This window comes from Molothrus aeneus, chromosome 4, assembly GCF_037042795.1.
Source record: "Molothrus aeneus isolate 106 chromosome 4, BPBGC_Maene_1.0, whole genome shotgun sequence".
In the NCBI taxonomy this organism is placed as follows: domain Eukaryota; kingdom Metazoa; phylum Chordata; class Aves; order Passeriformes; family Icteridae; genus Molothrus; species Molothrus aeneus.
This window is the reverse complement of record NC_089649.1, coordinates 62,682,192-62,701,353: the sequence shown is the minus strand read 5'-3', so window position 1 is coordinate 62,701,353 and position 19,162 is coordinate 62,682,192. Positions and strand designations below refer to the sequence as shown.

The window sequence follows — 19,162 nt, the reverse complement described above, 5'->3', positions numbered from 1 at the left end:
CACATGCTGCTTTTGGAAATAAGACTTCAGTTTTCATGACTGAGATGTATTTCAGACACAGTGGAATAACCTTCAGTATAATTACAATGTCTGTGTGTGGATGAAACCTTGAGATGAATGTAGTTTTGATCCAGAATGGAAGGGATGTAAGAACTGTGTCTCTCCTAACATTAAGATAAGTGCTAGAGGCAGATGAGATTAAATGTGAATAAGCCAACCTGAACATCTAGTCCTGCAAGTAGTGGTACTGTCTATAGCTATAGTAAAGCCTAAAGCCTTAGTTCATTTCACACTGTTTTGCAATCTTCTGGGTATTACTGTAATGAAAATAGTAAAAGTATTGTCAATATTTTGTAACTGTCATCAAAAGACTTGTTCTGCAGACGTGTGTCTTCTGCAGAAAGTTCTCTGTTCATAATTCAGTTAAATGAACTTAAATGTATTAAACTTAGAAACACCCCACACACTTGCCATTGTAGATGCAAAAAAATGTAGAATTAAATGTCTTTAGAAATTTCAGTCATTTAACAGGCTGGGATCTATTACAGCCATAGATCACCTCCCTGGAGCATGGAGTATTTCCCTTTTGAGGAAAGGCTGAGGGAGCTGGGCCTGTTCAGCCTTGAGGATACTGAAGGGAATCTTAAAGGTGCATACAAATACCTTAAGGGCAGGTGTCATGATGGTGGGGTCAGGCTCTTTTCAGTGCTGCCCAGAGAAAGGCTAGGGGCAACAGGCACAGACTGAGCACAGGAAGTTCCATCTAAATATGTGGGAAATCTTCTTTACATTGAGGCTGAAAGAGGACTGAAACAGGGAAATAATTTTGTGGTCTCTTCTCTGGAGATAGGCACAACCTGCCGGGGTGCAGCCCTGTATAACCTGCTCTAGGTGAAGCTCCTTGAGTTGGGCTAGGTGATCTCCACAGGTCTCTTCCAACCCCAAGCATTCTATAACTCTGTGACAGAAGGATGTCAGAGTCTCACGTCACTTTGGCCACTAAGACTGAAGGAGATGGGGAAAACCTTCATGCAGAGCATCAAGCTCTGCCTGCCTTTGTGAGGAGGAGCAGACAGGGTGATTAGAGAAAAGAATGGTAATGAATCTGTCAGTATGTGTCCTCCTGTTTGGATGAAATGACACCTTCTTGCCAGAGCATGTACCAGCCTTCTGAGGACCCCAGAGAAGGTCTGAATCTCTGAGTAGCTGGGTGCAGAAGGAGCATGTTCTGAAATGACTAGCACATGAATTCAGATTATTATGGCTGTGACTGGTGTATTTTTCTTAATGTCTTGTAGGAGCAAACCTTAACAGCTGATAAGGATGAAGGTTCCCCAGGTGTCATCTACCCTGCAGCAAGTCTCCCCCAAAACCTCTCAGGTCTAATTCTATTATGATGCTTTTCACTTTGAGAAATCTTTTTTTTTTTCCTTTATTTTCCTTAGCAACTTCTTTACTATCAGAAAAAAGCCAGCACTGGCCCTGCAGCACAAAGGGTGGTTCCAAGGCATGGCTGTGCCTTTGTGCATGAAGTGATCAGAAGGGTCTGTAGGAGAGAGGCTCAGCTGCCAGCAGAGTTGTTTTGTGCCTCAGGAAACCTGACCTTGTGCCATCATCAGGTCTGTAGTGACAAGAGACAATGACCTAATACAAAAGCACTAGCAGGAAGTATTTAATGAAAATCTAGAAGTCACTTTCATGGAGACAGCTCCAAATTTTCTATATCTTAATGTTAGCAAAGCATTCTCTTGAAATAGGAGTGACTTGTTGAACATATAAATGGATTTTGTGATTAAACTCAACTATTGAGAGATTGCATTTTCAACCTCAGAGTAAGGCATTAGCAAGAAGAACAAAAATCAGTTGGAAATTGAGTTGCTCCAGAGTAATTTTAAAATGAAAGTCAGCAGCCCTGAGGACAGCAGGGCTGACTGGATTGTTTTACCAGGGACTTGGTTGGATTCATGATGAATGCACCAGATCTAGCAGTTGTGCAGCTACAGGGTGAGATGGCTCTTCCTCAAGGAGAAGGAATCCTTCCTTTTGCACTCAGCTGAGGTGCACTGCACTGCTGAGTCTAGTTCTTGATGGGGGGAAAAGCCAGAAACCCACAGCAGAAAGTGGGGACAGAGCAGCTCCACCCCTTCCCAACCATCAACAGTCACACTGGGTTAGGAGCAAGGAATTGCATTTTCTAGCCAATGTGCCAGAGGAAAAGAATCTAAGTTAACTTTTGTGTTTGCTATAGGTTCTGCAGGTCTGTTTAGAATGACATTTCCCACATGCCTGAAAGCAAGAAGGTGTTTTAGGACTGCTTCTTTTATTACAATTGTCTCTGATATAACGGGGATTTTTCTTTCATATGAAACTATATAAAAGTAGTACATTATGGCATTGACACTGTGTCCAAATTGATGTTTTTGTATTATTTAGAAAATGTTCCAAGCCAAAGGCAAATGCCCCAAATTAGCTTAGAAACAATATAACTCAAAGAAAAAATCGTCCCCTGGATAAAATCCAGCTCTGGAAAAAGGGAGAATTAGATTGTCATCCTAACTGGCCCCAGCTCCTGCACAGCATTTGGCAGATTACTTAGGTCAGATTTAGGTGTGGTGTTTATGATTAAGTGAAGAGGCTCTGGTTTCCAAGCAGGTTGATATTTAATGATATTTTAACTGATAATAAGGGCCAGTTCACTCAAAAGTGTTGAAATATGAGCTTTTGGGGATTTTAGAAATGAATCAACTAAATGCACGTTTAGGAAAGTATGTAAAATAATTATGTAAGGACACAGACTTAAGTGTCCTTTTATTAACAAAATTACTTTAAGGAATTCTAATGCCAAAAATTAATAGGCATTTGAAAAGAATGAAATGCATGGCTGTTAAAAAGGCACAAAACAGACTAAAATAATAGCAGTTCATTTTTCCCCTCCAAAAATAAATACTACAATTGAGAAGATAGTGCAAGTAACAAAAGCTTTTATTTACCTCATTTTGAATAGAATTGGAATTTATTTCTGCTTCAGAACAAAAGTTTAGAGGAGAAAAAAAAAGTTTCCTATTACAGATGATTTTAATTTACTTCTAATAAATCTGACTTGTATTATACTCATTCTTCTGAGCTCTTATTGGAAACTGCCTGAGCAGAAAGTTCATTTTTCCTGAAAAGTCACACTTCCTCCTGGATGTGAGTAATAACGTGTATGTTTATTTAGTAATTTATTTTTTTTAAAACTAAATAAAAGACCTCTCCAAATACACAGGACTGCCAAGAAGTGGATATTTGCCGGTAATTTTCATGGTAAGTTTCCAGAACATCTTTTTCTAACATAAAAAACACTGTGTTATTCTGAGGTGTAATAAAATGTTCTTGTGCTTTTAAAGCATTAAAAAATGGCTCTGAAGCACTGGCTGTAAATGAGAGGATCTTATCTCAGTACCTCAGGTTGGTGGGACACTTATATTTCTTCTTGATAGAAGACTTCTGAACAGATCTTTGGTTCTCAGAAGGGATCTCTCACTACCCCACATGGTGTTCGTGCTTGGCACAGTGCAAATCTCACCTCTTGGTGTGGCAGTTTCTCATGGTCTTGAGGAGAAGAGAGAAGAATGGTTGAGGGGGTGCAAAAGAGCACTGGATTAACTCCATCAGAGCTGACCCTTGGCAGTGATCTATGTGTTCCATAAACCTCCTTTCACTGGCGGCTCTCACAAGTGCTCAGTTAGCACCAATGTGATGTTACAAACAGAGAAACTTCATAATTCTGGGATGGGAGCTCCTTTGCTTCCACCTCTCTTGCTGCCATGGTGAAGCTGGTGGCTCTGTTCAGCATCTTTTTGTGAAAAGCACAGCTGGACAGCTGTGTTCCCACCAGACTATTACATTAATGTTCATCAAAATTATACTTTACCTGCTTTAATGGACCTAAATCCTGCTATAAAGCAGACTTCTGTTTTCAGGAATTCAGCATATTCTTGTACAATGCCAAAATAAATAGGGGGTAGGAGACAGGGATGAAACAGAGCTAATGAGGATTTTATGCTGAGTGAATGTTTGGACTGTAAACTCTACAGTGGTTTGGGCTGTGTATACACACTTGTGTTCTAAGGAGGCTGATCTCAAAACCAGTGTCCAACAATAAATAAGATTTTGCAAAGAGAATAAATAAAATTTTGAGAAGACAGATAAGACTGCAGCCTGTCCAAAGCTGAAAGGCAGCAGAGAGGCTCATTATGAGGTGCTGAACCTATAAGAAAACATTAGGATTCAATGCCCTTGAAAAACATGTGTAAATTAGAAAAGCATTTCATACAATTAAGTGAAACCCAAAATAATAAGCAAATAAACTATGACCCAGACTATTCCTTGAACTCCACTTTGCCCTTGACTTTCTGCTGATTCACTGGCACCAAGACATGCTCCAGTGTAGGGGCAGAAACAGGGACAATTTGTGATGATGGAATCAAATACTGCTAAGATCCTGCCAAAGCAGATGCAGCCCTTTTCTCCTCTCTGTCCATGTCTGAGGGCACTGTTGCCGGAGATCCAGCTTTCTAACAAAGGCACAAAAAGAGCGTGCTCCATCCCATCATTTTGGTCACCTTGGCATAACCAGACTTCTGGGAAGTTCCTTATTAACCCTGAGAAACAGATCACCCTGTCTGGTCTGTGCCCTACCCTGTGGACAGAATCATTAGCAAAAGATAAATTCTTTGCATCCTTGCTGATATTTTGTATTTTTACTTTTCAGTTGCATTTTTCAAGTTTCTACCATTCCTATTATATCAGTTGTTTTCTTTGAATTGTGTTCACTCTCTTCAAAGTTCTTATGTTATTTAGCTTCCTGTTGTTTAAGTGGGAAAGACTGTAGAAGGTATATGTTTATTTGTTCTTTTGGAAGAACTTCACTATTATTTGGACCACCTAGAAGATTAAATCCTGCCAAAGTACCGATGACCTGTCATGAGTCCTTTACTCAAGGGTATATACTGTAAATAAGGATAAATAACAATTCCTTATTGTTTTACAATAAGTAAAAAAGTTAGGGAAAGTTAGAAATGACTGAACAAATCAGACAGAAGGGCTGGATTGATTGCTGGCAGACCTTTGGGATCATACTCTGCTTTTACTTACATACATTTTACTTCTTGTCATGCTTTCATATTTCTATAGCTGAAAAACCACTTAATAGTTGGATGGCATACACAAGAATTCTTATGTTGCTTTCATATATGTGTTATAAAAGACATGAACAATATTATTTGTATCTCGAATGACAAGGCCATAAAAAGCCCCAGTGGAGGTATTGTTTGCTTCAGTGCACCTCATGGGTGCATCAAGAGCCAGAAGCATGTCTGCTTAGTCCTCTGGTATCTTTTATCTAGCCCTCTCATTCTGGAGGAGCAGAGGTGTTGGGGCACAGCTATTATCTGTCTGCTTCCTAGGCTTTCCATACAGCCTTTGTAGCCAGGATTGTTTATTCTCTAAATAGATTTCTGAGATGGTGTTGAAGCTTCTTGAGGCAAAACTGTTGCCCTGGTGTGTGGCTGAGGCTTCTGTAGCTTACCCCTGCATAGGTGCCTGTGTCTAACTTAGTGCCAGGAGGTGTTTGCTGTGCTGGTCCTCAGCTGCAAATTCTGCAAATCAGAACATACAGGCCTTGCAAGACACTCCCTGACAAAATGTTTTCCAAAGCTGATATATATTCTGAAAAATGCCATTTGACTGTGATGATTGCCAAAGAGCAGTGTTTTTAAGGCACCACTGCTGAACCTAAAATTTATGTCAAGAGCTCAATGAACCCTTTTCTTTTAGCTTTTAATTTGAAGCCCTGCTGACAGCACTGCTCCATTGATCTGCTCCATGGATCACTGAGCTGTGGCCTCACAGAGCAAGCTTTGGGAAACTGTTACCAGAGCTCCAAAGAGTGATATTATTAGCTCACGATTTGCTACACTTAAGTAGTGCTCCCAAAGGAGCAAGGTACTGGACTGAGTTTGCAGAGTTCTGAATTCACCTCTGTTTTTGCCATTTATTTTTGTAGTGGTCTTGGGCAATTGCTTTTCTTTACAGTCGCTTAGTTGTTGCTCTTTTAACCTTAGAGAATGATAATTGTTGATTGAGAGTATCAGCTTGATGAGACTATGGAGAAAGAGCAATCCTCAAGTTCCATGTAGATGTTTGAGACTGAGCTTTTATGCTTTGTTTTTTTTTATCCATAAAGGGAAGATATCAACACTCAAACCTGAAGCCTCCTAAGCTGGGAGGCTTAATGAATATTCATGCAGTGCTCTGAAGAGTAAGTGCCTAAGAATTTTCCAAATAATAATTACACCTGCTGACTTGTATTCTAAGCCCCCTTCCACCCTTGCTCTTTCATTATTTCAACATAGTCTCTCAGGGCTGTGGAGCTGAGACCATTGGAATTTTATAATGAACATTTCAGAGTTGTGCATATGTGGTGTGCTTGCATATGACGATAATTTTCACCTATAGATTTTATTTCTCCATTTTCTTCTTGTTTCAGGCATTTAGGATGAGCTGTTACAGTGGGATACAGTTTCACTGTAGCCTGTGATAGAATTTTTTGCTAATGTCATTGTGTCAGAGGGTGACACAAGACTGTGCCCTGGCATCCGCAGCCACCAGTGGGGGTGATGTGTTGGCATGGTTGAGTATTTTTATTCTGAAGCATTTATTCTTTCTCAGTATGAGGGCTTAAAAAGGAATCCGAGTAGTTCTAATTAATCCATGCTGCAAATAATCTCTGGCTTGGCTTGCAATCCAGTCCTCTTCCTCCCTACTCCTGGACCTAGGTAATGCATTTGCCTGCAGGCTACTGCAAGCCAGGAATGTGAGTCTGGGGCCCAGGGTGACCTGTGATTGTCCTTCCAGGCCAGACTCCTTGGGCTGGGGAGACTGGGCGTCCCTCTGAGCCTGCACCTCCTCCTTGGCAGTGGCTCAGCATCCTTCAGCTCCATGTCAGGATGATGAGGTGAGGGGCCCCGGGGGCCGCGAGCGCTGCCAGGATGGATCTCAGCCCCTGACTCCTCGCCAGCCTTCTGAGCAACTTTGGCATTGGAGATGGAGGAGAGGCTGGAAACTAGAAAGTCATGAATGCTTACATGGTTCTGCCATCATCATCATCATCATCATCGTTATTATTATTTATTAACATCTGCACATCTGGTCAGGCCATGCTGTGGCTTGTGCAGAGGCAGCTCCTGCCAGTGGGATCTGCCTCCATTCACAGTCCTGCAAAGTCAGGGAAACCTGCACAGTTGTGTTGAAACTTCTTAATAAAATTTAATGTTATAAAAGTTTATATAATAGTAAATTCTGTATGGTTCTAACAATTTATTTAACAATTTTTAATGCAAATATTTAATGATTTACTTTATAGGAGTTTGGGCTTTTTTAGGATTAACGAAACATTTCTCTTCTTCAATAAGAACTTTCCACTTCATTCAGGTCACATTATTTAGATCCACATTTTCATTACAAAACCAAAGACAAAAATAAACAACACTGTCAAAAAAGGATAAAATTAGTCACATTATCTGGAGAGGGCCACAGCTTGATTTGAATTTTCAGATGTGCTGAGAGTTAGATTATCTCAGCAGCCATTGACACTGTAAGAACTTTACCATTAATGGGAATCATTAGAAAAGGCTTTTTGGATCTGAGATTCCATCTCAAACATTCAGTGTATGTACACATTCAACATGTATGTGTATATATTTGGTCTGTAGGGCTAATTTGGTGTTGCAGCACAGCAGCTACATTGACACCAAATTTGTGGATTTAGAAAACTGCAGAACACAAAATTTCCCCATTTTTCACTGGTCTCCCCATGAGGGAAATGCCGGGGTGTGCACAGAGCTGCCCTTGCATGCAGTGTGGTTGGGACACCAGCTCTCAACGTGTCCTGTCACTCCTTATGTGGAAACAGGACACATGTGATTCTTTCATTACCTCAGTATTGTCTGATTGTAGGATAAAATGCATTTCAAAACAGCCTGAGTTTGTGCCTACAGCCCTATGAGCTTCATGGAGCATTAATTTAGGTACAAGTATGTCTGTGGTCGTGTTTCACCATGAAGTTTCTCTGGCATTGCTCTTAAAAGCTTTATCAGAGCCCTGCTTCATACCATCCTGTGGCTGCACAAGCACACATGCCAGCCCAGAGAAGAGGCAGAAATGACAGCCTGGGCTTGTGAAAAGCTGTGGTTTGGGAAAGGTGCCCATAGCTGCTTCTTCTGGTGGCAGTGCCAAGTTATGCTCTGTGACAGTCTTTGTGGTACTAAGCCTGCCTCAGTTTCCCATCTGTGAACCACAGAGTGCTGCTTTGTAATCCAAAAGGATGGTAGGAAAATGGAGTAGTCTCCAGTGCCTTGAGAATGAGCATTGCTTTCTAAAAGTTAGGAGATATTTACTCTCCTGTTTCTCTGACTTGAAAAATTGCAAAGGCTTTTTTTAGAATCCGTGCCTTCCTCATAATGATTTCTTGATTTAGCTGTTAGTCAGTTTTCATCACTTTGCCATCTGGAATGAAAAGGAAGTGTAAGCAGATTCTGCCTTTCTTCATATTTCTCTTAAGGAAAACTGTGGTAAAAAAAAGTGTAATCAGGAGAAAACAGATTAAATAAGCAAAGAAGACAAAAAGCCTTACCCCAAGCACACATTTGCATTTTTCCTATAAACAAGCTATTTAACTGAGTTAAACCTTTCTGGTTTTCTTCAAAGAATGCTGTAAAGGTTCATGGATTGTGAATGACCCATCTTCCTCTTGTTTTTCTTCTCATGTTCCTTCCATTTCATCAGGACCACCTGGCCTTTTTTGAAGCACCTTTCTGCCATTCTCAAATGCTCCTTATTTAAATAGTTTATATTTTTCTCCTGGTCTTTTCTGCCTTTTGCCATTGTCTGTCCATTTCTTGCTTTGAGGAGGTGAACAAGGTTGCCCAGCATTATTCTATTTCTAATGTATGTATCTGTCCTGAGCTCCTACAAATATGGGGACAGATCTAGAAGGGACTAGGACATGATGGAACATTTTATCCTTTCTAATGTTGTTTGGGTTTGGGTTTTTGGGGTTTTTCTTTTTTGTTTTAGAACTTTATTAGCTATAGCCATGGTTCTCAAACTGTAGCTTAAGAAAGAAATGGTTACAAACATTCATCTTAGCAGTTTCTTCACTTCATTTTCAAAGTGCTTTAAACAGAAGGGAAATGGTTTGGGCTTTGGTTTTTTGTAGATATGTACATTTTACTAGAATTCCCCTAAAACCTGCTAAAGTGGATCTGACTGCTTGCTTTCTTATTGTAAATAATTTCTAAATTGAATGATGAAAAATACATGTAGGGTAAAATATATTTTACTAGGAGGCTTTTAAAAATGCTCAATTTGATGATGTTCCCAGAAGAAGTTTCTAGTGTGTCTTCCATGGAAGAGAGCAGATGGCTATCTCAGATTATTGCCCTTGAAGCCTGTGAAATTAGTTCTCTAAAATCAGTGTGTTGCAATTTATATATAGGGAATGCCTCTTTGAGACTTTCTCTGGATAAAAGGCCACAGAACTAAGATTGTATGAGAATTGTAACCTCAATAATATGCTTGATTCTTCTCACATTTTGTTTTTCTTCATGCAGTGCAAATCAGATGCAAATAGGAAACTATTAGGAATAAATGATCAAGATGATAAAATGCAATTTCACTTGTTTCCTTAACAGCCATGAACAGCCCCTAGAAATTGGACAGGGAAGTGTAATTTATACAAGCAAGACCAGTCCTGAGTTTTCTGTACTTTTGCTTGGAAAAGACCTTCTTATGTTCTTTGAAAGAGATGTACACTTTATTAATTTACCTTTTAACTCTGATGAAAATGTATAGGGGAAGGAGAAGGGGAAAGTACAATAGCACAGACTGGGAGGAAGATTGAAACCAATTTGTTTCAGGGTCTACAATTTGGTCTCTCTTGATGGAGGACAGATGCTGTCAGATTAGAGGCCACTGTCAGCCCATTTGAGTTGCAGAGAGGGTTGCATGTGTGGTCTAATAATGATCTAAGGAGGACAGATGTAACATCAGCTTCTGGTTCAAGCAGCCACTGTATTAATTTTCAAGTGAGCAGCAGCAGATGGTGAGATGAGGCAAGGATGCAAATGCTTGCCATGGCCAGCTTTTGTGTTTGTGCAGGGCAGGGCTCAGCCCCTGCCTGGCCAGCCCAGCTGGTCAGTGCCAGCCTGGCTGGGAGGGATCCTCAGGGGCTCAGAGCCTGACCCTGCCTCTTTGTGCAGTGATGCAATGGGATAACTTTTATAGAGAGTCAGCACATTTTTGGTAATAACCGAGACCAACAGATGCATCAGGCTGTGGTTTCCTAGTTAGGTTATGAGTCTGGGAAAAACAAAGCATATAAACTCAGGAAAATGTGCAAACTTGCTACAAACTCTGATCGTTGCTGTTTTGCTTTTTTTTCTTGAGGGAGGGTGCTGAGTTTTTGCCTTTGAGATCTCAGTGGGAGGACATTTGGCAGTGCATCTTCTTTGTTACTCAGGAATATGGGAAAAGCTAGGGAACACCTTTTGGCAACTGTGGCTAAGCAAACCATCCAGGATCTCATCCAGACAAACAAGGCATTGGATTGATGGCACACTCAGCCCTTGGTGAAGCTCATGTTGATCAGGGCATTCCCTGAGCTGTGACAGAAGTTTGGTGAGGACAAATGGACGTGCAGTGAACCTCTGAGTCATAAAATGTGACTTCCCTGCCCAAGTGATACTGCTGAAGTGTGCTCAGAGGTTATTTGTGCTTGCTGTGTAGTTTGAATATAGGGTTTTGTTCTGAACCCAATGGTCCATTTTTATCTTTATGGTATCCATCAGCTGATACAAGTGGGCAGTCACAGAGAGAATATGCTAAGGATGTAGGTAAAGTGCTTTTCTTCTTCTGCCATGTGGCCTGATAGGAAGTTTTTAAATGCTGTAACAGTGAGGAGCTGATGTTGCTTGTGCTGTTCCATCCCAGCACTTTTTACAAACAATAAATTATTTCCTTGACCTGAAGAAACACAGCCAGACTCCAAGTGAGTGAGAGCCACTGGTAACATTTTGGACATACGTCCTCAGAGCTTAGAAATATTCTTGGAATATGGAACAATAGTTTTATTTTTTGCAAATACCACCTCTGTGTTGGAAAGGGCCAGGTGTGAGGGGGAGGATGGAGCTGGCACAGCTGGCCAGGCAGTGCCCGTGCTGGTGCCAGGATGTGTTCTGGCAGCTGCCCTGGTCTCCCATCCTCAGAGCTGTATTTTCCCACTGCTGGCAGGAGGAACAGACATCTCACTGTTTGTCTGCTTTGCTCCTTTTGCGTTGGAATGAACTTAGTGCCTTTTAGATGTTAATAACTCAAACACTTTTTTTGTTCCCCTCTCTCTGAACCCATCCTGCTGCTTTGGTTAGTGAAACTGATCAGAAGGATTGGGAGGGTTTTTTTTACCATGGGAAAACATTGGCAGGGTCTGACCCAAAGGTAGATAAAAACCCAGCTGCATGACGAGACGTGGTGCAACTGTTGGTCAAGGGGAATGTGAGGATTGCTGCTGAAGGGGATGCTGAAAGAAAGAGGGATTTCATGGGAGAGAGGGAGGCTGCCTGGCAGGGAAAAGGGAGGCTATTCCAAACATGTGGGGCAGTCTGACCAGATGTAAAAAAAAAAATAACAGATAATGTACAGAAAACAGAAAATGATGCAAGGGGAGTGCAAGTCGTGGAGGTAAATTTTCCCTGGGATCTTGTAGGTAAGGCTGTCTAGCACAGTCTGTATTCCAAAGAGGTGCAGGGCTGATTGAATAGAAGAGGAAAGGTGGCTGGAGCAGCCTGAGAGAAAGGTGTTGGCAGGAGTTTATTACTGTTTCTTAAACATATGTTTTCTGGTTTCATGATAAATTTAGAGCATGGCCATAATACAAGTATTTGCTGCATGTCCAGGGTTGCAGTGAATTAATTGGGCTTTAGTGAAACTGCATGAAGTACACCAGATAAAGATCCAAAGTTTTGAATAAAGGGGTTTTTTTCTTTCTTTTTTTGTTATGAAGATAATTTTTTGTTGCTTTGTTTTCTGAATATGTCTTGTTTTCTGGCTGATCAGTACCAGAGATAAAAATTCCCATCTATCAATACTATGGATGTTGAAAATAATTCAGCTTTCCAATTAGTCTATTTCACATGGTATGTTGGTGACACGGTGACAACTTCTTACATGAAATTTGTGGGGTCTAAATCTAATCACAAAAACTGTGCCAGAGTGTTTGTGCTGCTCTCTTCAGTATGCTCAGTTTCAGGTCCCATAAATACAGTATTATTGCCCATGTCCTGCCAGGGCAATGAGCCTCTCATGTACTATTGCCATTATTTAAAAGTCCCACTCTCACTTCCAGCATTCCATGCTAGAATATTGAAATGATGAGGTTTCTGTATATTTGTAAAGGTGGGAAAATGAGATTTTGTGACAAAATAGCATTTTGAATTCCAGTACAGTCCTTCAAGTGGCAACATTTCAGTTGACTTATTGGACCCACTTTTTGTTAGTATATTCTTTAGCACCTCTTCCTTTCTAAAAAATACATGAAAGGGCACTTGTTGGAATTCTGATTCTCCTATTGTAAGAAAATATAACTTATTTTCAGGGACCTAGGTTTTCATAGTTTCCTGAAATGTATTTTCTGACTTTATCTTCTTTTAGAGAGTAACCTTGGATCAGTTGTAACAAATGTTAACAAAGAAGGGGCATTGAAGGTTGCTCCATTGGCAGGTGTGGGTCCCACTGCTGGCTGATCCCTTCCTGTGCTCAGGGTCTTTGCTGTCTTTGCTGTTGCCCTCCCTTGTAGCAGCCTCTGTCCAAGCCCAGAGGCACCTGGATCAAACCCAGGCTCCCAGCACTCTCTGTGCTGGCCATGGCAGGGTTCCATAGGGAGCCTTGGTCTGTCTCATTGGCATGCTGCAGAGCTGTGCTGAGGGCAGCAGCTGAAAGGAGTAATTTGCCTCAGGCTGGCTGAGCTCAATTTTTTTAAATTTATTTTTTATTTATTTTCAGAAACTATAAAATTAAAAGTTTATTTAATTTTCTTGTCTTCCTAGTAACCATGAAGGAGAACCAGAAGGAGGAAAAAATCAGAGAGACATTGGTGTATTACAGAGAATTAACCTGAGGGGTAGAGGGAATTGAATTTCCCCATTTTAGAATTACAGCTTTCCTACTTTATCACAGCTAGCTGAATCCACTGTTGAAAGGCACATGTTGCTGGTTTCAATAGAGAATATATTTCATGCATTTATGGATCATGTGTGTCATCTGTATCAATGTGTACATATATTAATTGAAATTTTCAAAAGCCTGACAGAAAAAGCAGAACATGCTTCTCTCCTTGGGGAGAGCATCAGACAATAATCAATATATGGCAGAAGTTACTCACTGCATAATGAACCCAGCAATGAGAACTGTCATATAAAAAGTGTTGTAGGACAGAAAAAAAGGAGTTCTTTTCCATCTTCTCATCCAAATGTGAGAGCTTATGGATCTATTCTTATAAAATGCAATATTATCTCATTTCTGGCTCTAATTTAGCTGCACACTGGAAGTCTGGACTCCAGATTCACAAAGTGAAAACTGTTCTTCAGCTGTCCTGCTCACATGGATGACATGATCAGACTCTGGACTTGAACAATTTTAAAGTTTGCTATTTGGCGTGGATAATAAAATTGTGTTGCTCAATACAGAAATACCAAATTATAATGTGCAGTTCCTACCATTGCCATATTTGTATTTCTTTGTCATTGTTTTGCTATTCTGTGGCTCCATTCCATTAACTTCCTTAATTTACTGTCTCACATTTCTTCTGGATATGTAATTATTCATAACTTTGATAGAAGTTCTACCCTAAGAAGGGATCTGTGTTCAGCTGGGGACACGAGTGAAGAGCTCACAGGGGGTGCTGCAGTGCTTCTCTTTGTTTTTACTGCCACAGGTCATTGGTTTCTGTGGTCTCAGCCTTATCTGAGCCCCATTTCCCCTGGGATCTGGAGACAGGCACAGACTTTCACCTCCTACCACAGATTTTCTGTCCTCTTCATCAGAGGGAAGTGCTTTTCTTTTGTGGATTTGGAGCCTGTTCATTAATTCTGTAGTGGCTGCTTGTCTTTGGTGGTTTGGAGGGAGGGAGGAGGTGAGATAATGCAGGAGCCAGCAGACAGGACCTGGAATGTCTTGTCCTGATGGGATGATGGCAGCTGATACTTTTGGAGGTGGTTAAATGCAAGAAATTCCAGTTTCCTGCTGCAGAGGGATAATGGGAGTCCAAAAAGAGAGCTGAACCTGAGTGCCCACAGAGGCAGGGGGGTGAGACTTTCTCAGCCTGCTGGGCATCCAGCGAGGGTGAAATCCATGTTCATGTGCTTTACAAAGTGTGTTACATTTATTTTGGGAACAATAGAAATCTCAGATGGAAAACAGACTTTTAGATAAAGTCTTGAACAACTTTATAAAAGTCCACTGTAAGTTTAGTTAGTTAGTTATCAGCATTTTTTTTCTTTTTGGCTAGCATATTATGAGTTCCATGTAGTTCTATGTGAAATAAAAAGAAATACCTTGAACACTAATTTTTTTTTTCTTCTTTTTTGGTTCTTCCTTTGTTTCTTATTTTTTATTTTCTTTTTTTTTCCTTTTTTATTTCTCCTTTTTTCATTTTCCCTTCTCTGTTTTATTTTTAGTTCTTTTTTGTTTTCTATGAGTCTGTGAATTTGCTTACAAGCAAGCGTTCCCTTCCAAAGTCTGTGACATTGCTTAAACATTGTTTTGCACCTTAAAAAAATAAATGCTTTATCCATCCACCCTGCTAATGGATTACACCCCAGCACTGCTGTCACTCATTGCATGGCTGTAGGATTTTTGGCATGGCTCTAGAATTCAGTGATGGAGCAGGATTTTTGGCAGCTTGTTTCTTGTCCAGACATTCCTTAATGCCTTCCCACCTCTTGTTTTATCACCCAGGTATTGAAGCAGTAGCACTTGGAGCTCTGATAGCATTTTGGAAAGCTGGTTTTGTAAAAGCCAGTTCCTTGAGATCTGAAGCAGAGAAGGAGAAAGAGGAATACATGTGCGTTGTGGGTGAAGTGATCCCTTGAGGTTGATCATGAATATGCATAAGACAGGAGGAGTTTTTAGTAGATTTGTTTTGCCTCTCTTACCCCAAGCTGTCTGGAGAGAATCTTTGTGACAGGCTGGGGAATGCCAAATTTTAAACAATAAACGGGTTTTTTGCCATTTTTAGAGGGGTGTAATTATTTTTATGCTAAAACACTCTAATGGAAATCCTTATTTATGTTTTACTTGCATCATACTGGTTCTTCATCTCTAGGGCTTCATTTACTGTTTAGGGTTCACCCCTTTTTAACACACTACTATTCTTTGCTCTAATGCCATGTATGCCCAAGCTGATCATCTGCACTTTCTGATGCAGGATTTAGCATATTTATCAGGTAGAGTCCATCACACTTGTACATTATGGTTCTCATTATGTACATTATGAGCAGCAGAGAAGGGTGAGTGCAACCAAGAGAAAACTCATCAAGTGAGAAGTCTTGTCTCCTCATAGGGTGTTCCTCAAGCAACCAGACTTTTATTTCTTGAGGGCAGGGGATTCTAATACAGTTTTCAAATAATGTCAGCTAGTTTCTGGTAGCATATTGAAAAAATTAAAAAACTTTTCCTGCTGCTAAATATGCTCTCACTGCTTGCTTTCAGATTTTGTGTGCTTCTGTGTGAAAATATTTTCCTGGATAATGATAAAATAGTCATGAAAGGAGCTTTTTTATTAATTGCTGGGTACAGGATATTTATAACTGCATTATAGGATTGAGTGAAAGTGCATCAAAGTGATTTTGTATTTTTCTTCATAAAGATTTTTGTCTCCTTGTGGCTCTGCATTCATTGTAGTGTCCCTGATATTTATAGCTTTATAAAAAACAGCCATGGTTTCCTCAGCAGTAGTCTGTTATGAGCTTTTTAATAAAATATTCAAATTACAGCATCCAAAACTAAGGATAGTGACACTATTTCAAGAGAAATGGATTTAAGCATGAAGTTCACATTCTGCTTTTTATTTTAAATGAGAACGCATGTCTGGTTTCTACAATGTTGCTTGGTACCCAAATACCAGTGAGGTTTTTTTGAAGGATTGGGAGAGTCACTATGTTTCAAGAAGATTTTATATATAGGTTGAAGATTGGCCTCAATGTTACCCATTAATCCAATCAAATTTGTTTGGGGAAGTCAAGTGGGATCACCCCCCATGAAACTAGGGCTCAAGATTCTGACAGAGATTTTTTGCTTTCCTGGAAGATGCACTCCCCAAAAATACACCTCTCTCCACGAACAGAGAGGTAGCAAGGTGAAAATCTCTGGCCTGTATTGTATACAAAGTCAGATTAGGTGATTTCTTGTAGTGAGTCTCTGTTCTAGCCTTCAACTTCTGCAAATGACAAACCAAACAGAGAACAAAAAACACAAGCACAGAGAAATTTGATTCAGCAATGTTCAAGGAACTGATCAATAGGATCTTCTAAAAAGCTGAAGCTCAATTAAAATTTATTTTGCTGAAGCAAAATAAAGTATACTTATGTATTTTCATAAATGCATTTATAACAGATATGCAAGCCTGGAAGTGTGGGAGGTTTGTGCTGTATGGACAAGACAATAATTAATAAACATACTTCCTGTCCTCCTTCCTGGACCTGCATTTCTTTTTCTTTAAAAGTTCACTAGTGTATATTAGTCAACTGAAAAACACTTTCAGGTCATTTATGCTATGGCAAGGTTAAGAAATACTGTAATTGCTAGGACTAACCAAAAACAATCTGACCATTTTTCTAATGAGCTCATTCTTGTCATTTCTTCTGGTTTAAGCAACCTTGAAATCATGTGTGTGATACAGAACTGTCCCTACAATTTTTTTCAAATCAACTGGAAGTGAAAACTATATTCTTTTAAAAAAATGGTTATAAGCTAGTTATCTGTAAACATAGATTTGGAATAATTGCATCATTATGCATTTTTATTCCCATTTGGTTTTAGTTCTGGTTTGGAACAAAATCTGCAGTGTGATGTAATTGGCTTCTTCTGATTATTTTTGCCTTAGTGTATTCTGTTGCTGGCTGATGTATATAGTTTTTATGTGCTGCCATTTGAAAAACTTTAAAACTCTTGAGAGCTGGTCTTGGAAACCCTTCTGGATTTATCATTGTTTTTTTATTTGTGCATGGCAATTACAGCAGCCCATTAGGGGCCTATAATTCCTGTTGAGCATAGAATGGACTTCTCATCATTTAATATGGAATGTGATTTTGTTCCTCAGTCCAGCTAAAAGCAGCTTACTGTTGTGATTACCATCCCTGGGCTCCACCCTGCCTTTCACCACCTGCCACTTACCAGTAATTCCTTTGGCAATGAGAATACAGCCAAAACTGTCAAACAAATTGGCCCCTTTTTTGGGAGCCTTCTTCTGATTATTATTCTTTCTTTATGGTGATGTCAGATTTCCAAGGGTAATCTCTCACTGGAGGAGTATGTTTTTCTTTGGTGCTTGCATCACCCGCACTTTTTCAGTCTCCATTTAAGAAATAATGATTGCTTACTGAAAATATGTAGATTTTCTGTTACTCAGTTCCATTTTTGTTTTTTGTGAGTACATCTTCACATTTCTAGGAAAGAGAAAATAAGATTTTTTAATCCAGAAAATCAGCCAAGGACTGACAACAGGGAAACTTGTTTCTTCCTCTGAACATACAAGTTCATCTTGGAAAAAAGAGTTTTCAGTACTTTATTTCAATACACTCCATGGCAGTATTCCTGCTCTTTCCTTAAGCAGCAGAAGTACTAACAGGAAAGTATGCTTTAGGATATGTGGAAAGAGTGTTCCTTGCTAGCTGGGAACAATGTTTCCCTTTTTTCTTTTCAGATGTTTGACTTCGGTGCATATATGAAGTGAAATTCAGAACTTTCTTCCTTCACCCTTTGATATTTATGATACTATTAACTCCCACAAAAGAAAATACATCCCTCATTTAGTCCTGGTAGAAACAATGTCTGAGTGTTCACGTCTCGAATTTTTTAGCAGCTGCCAAGAATTTCATTCTGTTGTCACACTAGAATTGTGAATTAGCATTTTTGGCTGCCTGCCTGAAGTCAGTGTGACACACCTGTGAGCTTGGCCAGGCAGGAGCAGCAGTTTGTCCTTGCTCTGTGCTCCTGGGTGAGGCACTGCTGGCCCAGGGCACATGCAGTGAGTGCCACTGTGCTGCCAGGGCAGTGCTTTGGTGTGGTTGTGTTTTCAAGGATTGCCTCAACTGGTATCAGGTTCATCTTCCCGTCCTTTTATCCATCCTAACCAAAACTTTGTGTTTAAATCCTCTGCTGGGGCAGTTAATTTGTTGAAAATCCTCTTACCTTTACTGTTTCCCACACCAGTACCTTTGGTGGGCTGGTCACTGTAGGTCGATGGGAAGGGGTCACCAGGGACTGCAATGCAGATTTCCTCCAAGATAGAGAGAAAAGCCTCATATTTGGTACCACATATGGTACAATCAGGAGAGATTTGGGCTGGTGCAGCTCCCAGAAGTCTCTCCAGTTGTGGTTTCCTATCCCTTGTCCTCTTGCTCCCCTGTCTCTTTCCCTGGTAACTCCCTCTCGCTCTGTTTTCATTTCTCATTGTGCAATCCATCTGTTTATATTAGATTATAAGATCCTGAGAAGGAGGATCTGATAATTTTTAATAACACAGTTGTGTACACTTTGCATATCAAAGGTATCTGATGCTTTCATCCTTTTTTCCCTTCCTAGAAGTTCTCAGCAAAGAAGTGAGGTGACTGTGGCATACAGTATTCTTTGGTGAAGAGGTGAAGGCAGAGCTCCCTTTCAGCCTATTTACAGTCCCTTGCCTTAAAGAAATCAGGAAACATGGCATTGCAAAGAAATATTAGTGCAGTAATATATGCAATTACTAACAGTAATTGCAGTTACTAACAATAAATATGTCTGTAGAACTACATGAAAAATAAACATTTCTTGTACTGCATACTGATCAGGTTTCACAATGATTGCCTAG

The 19,162-nt window shown here is 40.1% G+C and overlaps 1 protein-coding gene across 2 annotated transcripts in view; it reads left to right on the top strand.

Moving 5' to 3' along the window:
- The window catches only part of AFAP1 (actin filament associated protein 1), a 111,164-nt gene that overhangs the window by 27,045 nt on the left and 64,957 nt on the right, over positions 1-19,162 (top strand). The window lies entirely within an intron of this gene.